General features: G+C 51.2%; 1 long non-coding RNA gene across 1 annotated transcript; it reads right to left on the reverse strand.

The window, feature by feature from the left end:
* Window positions 1-638: 638 nt before the first annotated feature.
* On the reverse strand, window positions 639-3,100 carry LOC120753474 (uncharacterized). The gene is made up of 2 exons (XR_005701106.1): window positions 2,956-3,100; window positions 639-1,414 (listed from the first exon to the last, which is right to left on the reverse strand). It is a non-coding gene; the product is annotated as an uncharacterized LOC120753474 (long non-coding RNA).
* Window positions 3,101-6,271: the final 3,171 nt, after the last annotated feature.

A 6,271-nucleotide genomic window follows, 5' to 3' on the forward strand; every position in this document is an offset into this window, starting at 1 on the left:
CCAAAGTCTCTAGTTCCCATATTTATTATTTATTTTCACTAAGAGACTAGAAAAGCACACGGCTAAAATTGTGAAGACGCACAGAGCAGTGAAACAGTGGTAAAAGGGCAAGAATAAAAAAGCAGCAGGGAACGCAAATTAAATACAATAAAGTGTCACTGCAGAGCACAGAATTGTTGGGGCAAAGTCACTGTTCATGAAAAACACAGGCAGTGACAAGTATGAAAAGGCAGAGCTCAAAACAACAGCCTAAAGCTAAAAGCTGCAAACCTGACTTTTGGGGAGTCAAAAGCATCAGCTCTGCCCCCACAGGAACAATGTAGGGGAAAGGCAGGAGGCTGAGGAGTCAGAGCGAGGGAAAGCTTCCGTGTGAGACTGAGCAGTTGGCATGTTGGAGGGGCCATCACCCTTATGTCAGTCATTAGCGATAAGAAAATGTTTAAATTAATTAGGTTGAAGCCTCAAAAATATCTCGCCTTCTCTTTTGCGGAGCTTTTGAAGTAATCCTCTGTCTTGCATACAAGGACTCATTTGAAGCTCAGGAGTGAGCTTGCTCACATCTGCTGCGGAACCACATTTCCAGCAGCATCTCCTCTGCCCCTCAGCCAGCCATAGCAGGATAAATAATGACCCCGGAATTATGGAAGGGAGAGAGGGGAATGGCACTTTTATTTCAACCAGGAGAGTCAAAGGAGATCAAATAAATCAGTATGGTACGCCTGCTCAATGTCCCAACCAAAACCAGGATATAAAATCACAACCACTCCTGACTTCCAGAGCACCCAGTCCTGCTTTTGCAGGCACCTTCAGCACTCTTCTTTAGCACCAAGTAAGAGAGAGAAATGCAAGCTCCAGCTCCTCCTTTCGAAAGGGACCAGAGGCACTATTCCAGCTGAACACCAGACTACGATGCTCTTTCTTAGGCAAAACTAAAGCTGTTAAAAAGCCAACACCACAGGACAATCCTCCATTAGAACTGAAGAATATTGATGCAGCTCTGCAGAAAGTGGCAATTTCAACTTCAGCCAAACCATCCTGAGACAACCAGCTGTGAGTGCCGGAGCAGGAGACAAGGTCACAGCAATTCCAAGTGCGTCCTCAGCTCCTCACTAACCTCCTGTAACATTCCTGGACTGTTTTCAGATGCTTTGCTTATGTAAAAAAAAAACTAACAAAAAACTAACATCAACATATTATTTGATGAGAGATTTCTTCGAAGCTAGAAATCTTTCTCACGTGTTCCACCTGAGGTTTTCCTTCAAAATAATGTGGTTTTTCCTTTCCAGATTTGTTTTAAAACTGTAGATCATCATCTCAGATGTATTCATGGATATTCTTCCACCACAATTTGCTGCTTCTGAGCCAGGCTGACAAGAAGTTATCCTTCAGTTCTTGTCCCACTCTTCCCAATTACCTTGAGGAAAAAAAGTACAACTCTTACTTAGAATCATTGCCACAGATTTGGTTCACTATTGGATAAAGCGTTCTGTAAATAACAGGGGATGGTCCTCAGCCTATCGGAGCTGATTTGCCTGTTCCCTGTTCTGTTTTTTCAAGCCCTCAAACCACTTTTCAACACTCAGCACTTCTGCGGATCTACAATACAACAGCAGTTTCTCCAAAGGTGATGTGCCCCTGGCTCCGTGCGGCTCCCACCCTTCGGCAGGCGGGTGGCAAAGGGAGCTGTGGTGACACCGACAGGGGATCACACAAACACTGAGGAACTTCAGGGCTGGGCTCTGCTGTTTGCAGAATTACAAAGCTGGGATACTCCAGTGCACCCACTGCACAAACCTGAGGCCAGACAGGACACAAATGCCCACCCAGTACAGCCTCAGAGAAGGCCCAGCTGCTCGTTTCCAGCAATGACCAAACACACAGCCCCAGTGTCCATCAGGCCCTGCTCCCCTCTGCCCTGAATCAGCAACACTGGAGACATGCTGGCAACCCTGGATCGACCAAATATCCACAAACCCATTCTGCCAATATCAGATTTCCCTGCCCACCCAGGACACAGCAAGGAGGGGTATCTCTGTCTCCCACTCTCCTGACAGCAACCTCTTCACTCCACAGCCCATTCAGCGAACACCAACTTAACACTGAGCTGGGGAAGCAAAGACAAGAGGTATTTCAGAAACATCCCTGCCTTGATGCTGTCCAAACGTGGGACAAAGCCCTTCCCATCACCTTCCTGGCCTTTTACCAGTCTGAGTAACTCTGGAAAAGTACATGCAAATCCAGGTCAGACACACAGCAATGTTCTTCACCTGCCAAACGCCGCAGGCCCAAGCACCAGGAGGCTGAGGATGCTTGGAATTGCAACTCATGGCCTCAGCAAACCCTGCACGGAAAAGCCAAGTGGTTTGTGTGCAGAGAAAATAAAAGTCACCACTTCTAATCGTTAAAATGCCAGTGGAAGTTACTGGCGAGGTTTAAATACTTACAGTTTTACCCGAAGCAGCAATTTCAGGTTCCTTCTTTTTGGAGCCCAGCTCCAAACGGGAAACTTTGCATGACTGCTCCTGAGACAAGGGGAACTTCAGAAGCTCAGGAAAGCGACTCCCTCTCCTGAGCCCTAGTTCACCTGCCCGAGCACCCGCAGTGCTTCTATCCCACCTCACTCCCTGCTTTCCACCTCCATACTAACAAAAGATACACCCAAGCTCTACCTCCCAGCCATCTCTACCCTGGGCCCTCACACTGCTCCTCCTGCTCCCCCTCTGCTGCGCTGTCCCTTGCCACGGGGCCGGGCTGGGACAAACTCCAGCGTTTGATTCCTAGGAAAAGCTCTGCCGGGCGACCCCGCAGTCGCTACCCGGTTCCGTGCCCGCGCTGGGACAGCCTCGATTCGCCCCGCGGCCCCAGCCAAGTCCCCGCTGCCTGTTCCGGAGCCGCCCCGGCAGGCGCCGTCCCCCTTTCCAGGGCTTTTCCCGGGCCTCGCCGGTCCCCGCTCACCTTCCACGCGGCCGCAGCCACAGCAAGCGCTCGGCTCCTCCATCGTCTCGCCACCCACGCTGCTCCCGGGCACCGCAGGCCCGCACGGGCGGGACCGACGCGGCCGTCCAGGAAAGCGTCGCCGCGGCTCCCGCCCTGCAGTACCGGCTCCTCCCCACAGGGCGGCAGCACTCCGCGTAGGAACGCCACGGCGCACGCGCGTCACCGGGGCGCTGTTCCGCCCTTCCATACCACGTGACGCGGGGCGCCCATCCTCCACTGCGCATGCCCGCCGCCCTCGATGACCACGTGACACACGCCCCCCGCCGGCTGCAGTCCCGCACTCTGGCCCGCAGGTGTCCCCGCCGAGCCCCGCTGGAGTCAGTGCGCATGCGCCGCCCCCTGCCGCAGTACCGCCCCTCGGCCGCCAGGTGCCAGTAGCGAGTCCCTCCGAAGGGTCCGCGCGTGCCGCTCCCGTCCCGCAGGGAGACCGGGAGAGCGCGCGCTCCGGGCCCGGTGTCCCCGGGCCGCCGGCAGAGCGGAGAGCACGGCAGTGCTCAGGGCGTGAAGGAGGAGAACACCAGGCCACAGCAGACTTGCCCACGCCCGTGACCGTCTGGAAAACCGCCGGAAAGAAATCAAAACATTCCTCATCTTTTCAGTGCTCCCGGTCCAGTCGGAGCACTTGGGAAATAAGTATCTGTTCCCTGTCTCCCAGGAGGAGCTTTTCTAGGTGAAAGCACGGGAAAATACGACTTTATGTAGCGTATTTTTCCCTGCTGTAGGAACAAGAGCACGGGCAGATGCGGCTCTCAGCACTCTCTTCTCCAAACCCAAGCCTGGGCTCCTTTGCAAACTGTCTCTGCCACGTGGTTTTCTCCAGGAAAAATTAAAGAATTGCTCACAACAATTTGGAGAATAAATTATCCCAAAGGGAAGTAAAGAATAAAATATTGCTGTAAGAGCCTTTGGGATCTGCTGGACTGAATTTGGAAGTGGGTATTAATTCCCTGCAGTGCAAATACACAGCCACCTCCAACACAAAGCACGGACTGTCAGGGTCCGACAGCACCACTCGGACAAACTTCACTGTCATTTTTGGTTTCGGTGACTTTTGCAATCAAACTCTGAAGCTGACAAACCTGGAGCGTCCCCAACACTGCATCTGGCTGCTATGGAACAAAAGGATATTCCCAGGGGTGACCGCAATCCCAGGGATGACACAGCACAGACACACCTCCGGAGCTCGTGTGTGGGGCTGGCAAGGGCTGCCAGGAGGATGCAGCCCCCAGGCGGGGTGGAAGTGGCAGTGACATCAGCAAATTCCCATGGTCTGATGGCACAGCAAGGAGACAAAGGCCAGCAATGCCCACGGGAGGTGCAGGTTTACCCTCAGCATCACCTTCCACCACAGCCACATCCAGGGGGGAAGTCTCGAGGGAGCATATAAAACCTCAGGATGCAACAAAAGGCGGCGTCTGCCACCCTGATCCTGTTGCAGAGCGACAGCTCAGTGTTGGGGCCCAAACCCCACACCTGTGGGTAAACACTGACCTGACCTGGGCCTGCCTTAAACACAGCCCTAATTCTGACCAGCAACATGGTCCCAGAGGTTTCCTGCCCAGGGCTGAGAGGAATCCGACATGATGTTAGGAAAGAACCTTTGCTGAGAGCAGTCATCACCCCAGTTCTTCAGGTTTCACAAGATCTTGTAGCCAGCAGTCCTAAATTCTAATCCTTAATCTACATTTCAAACAGGTTTTGTCAGAAGAATAGCAGACAGTACATCGTACAAACGGAATTAAAAGACTCCACAAGGAATAACAGAATATTTTCCATGAATAACCGAAGTTTCTTTTTCCCCTCATCTGTCTGGGACTGTAGGACCAAATCTTTGCAATCGAGACACACTGGAGTAGTTACTAAGGCTTAAACCTCTCAAATGTTGTTTCTTGGAGAATTGTGCCAGCACTGAGCTACTCCCATAGATGCCTGGATGGAAAAATTCAAGATAATAAAAAGTGATTTATCTTCTCCCTCTCTGACCCATAACCAAAGCACTTGTGTAAAAACAACACAAACTATTCAAGCCCCACTCTGAATTTCAAGCTGAAATCACACTGCTTCCTTAATGAGAGCTCACAAAACTCATTAAAGCCAGAGACGAGGTCACAGACCAGAAAAAGTACCAAAAGATGTGTTCTGCTTTGATATACTCTCTGGCTGATAATTCCAGAGTAAATTCCCCGCTGATCATAAGCAATCACCTGTAACTTCTTCTGGAATCATTACTGCCTTTCTGTGGAAGTGTTTCGAGCATCCATGGAGGGTTCAGGGGCTCGGCTGGGTTGTTTGTGGCTCACCCTGACAGGCCCAGGCCAACTCCAACCAACCTCATCCCTGCTGCACCCTCAGTTTCAGGGAGCTACTGATACAGTTTATAAATACACCCCCCTCCCTGCAACTCAGTCCTTCACTGCACATCCCCAGAGCAGATTTACTCCGTCTCTTCTTCCCAACAGCACCTCTCCCACTTCTCACAAACCAAACAGAAATCTACTACAGGTGTTTGCTTAGAAAATAATATCCTTAGTACATCAGACTACGTGATTAAAACATGTACATGCATTGATAGTCAGTGAGGGAAATCTTTTCAGTGGGGAAAATAGCTGTTAGGTAGCACACTCTGATACACCTTCAGAAAAAGCAGAATTAGCACCAATTCCTAAGACCCTTTGTGAGGAATGCAGCCCTCCTTGGGACACCCAACACAGCAGATACTGGAAAAGGAAGGAAAAACTCAAGCTTGTAGCAGGAAAAGCTCTCTCCAACTTCTGGTAAAATGTCTTTAATCTTTCACGTGCTAAACCCACTGCTTTGATTTTGTCTAGAAAAACAAAGCCAAAACAAAACAAAAAAAAAAGAAGACCACACGACCTAACACAGGTCACAAGTTAATGAAAGATACTCCAAGCTGAGTGAGGAAACCGAGCAAACACAAAGTTTTAAGGAAACGCCAGGCATTCCAACGTGCTGCCTGTGCCACCTGTGCTGCTCCCTGGATGCCACCGCTGCTGCCCTCCCCAGCAGCAGCCCCTAGCCTTGCCCCACACCTCTGTTCTGAGCAGCACAGCACCACATTTTCCTGGCAATCGAGGCCAGACATGGCAGCTGAACCGTGTCACCTGCCTGGTGCCTCTCAGGCCAGACTCTGCTCTCGAAAAGCAGGAGCTCAGCAGGCAACACTGGGACTTGTTGGACACCTGGTTAGCTGAAGCAGTGAAGTGGCTCTAAAACACTTCCTTAGGTCTTAGCGCCTGCAGCGTAACGCTGTGAC

Source organism: Hirundo rustica, chromosome 5, assembly GCF_015227805.2.
Source record: "Hirundo rustica isolate bHirRus1 chromosome 5, bHirRus1.pri.v3, whole genome shotgun sequence".
Classification (NCBI taxonomy): Eukaryota; Metazoa; Chordata; class Aves; order Passeriformes; family Hirundinidae; genus Hirundo; species Hirundo rustica.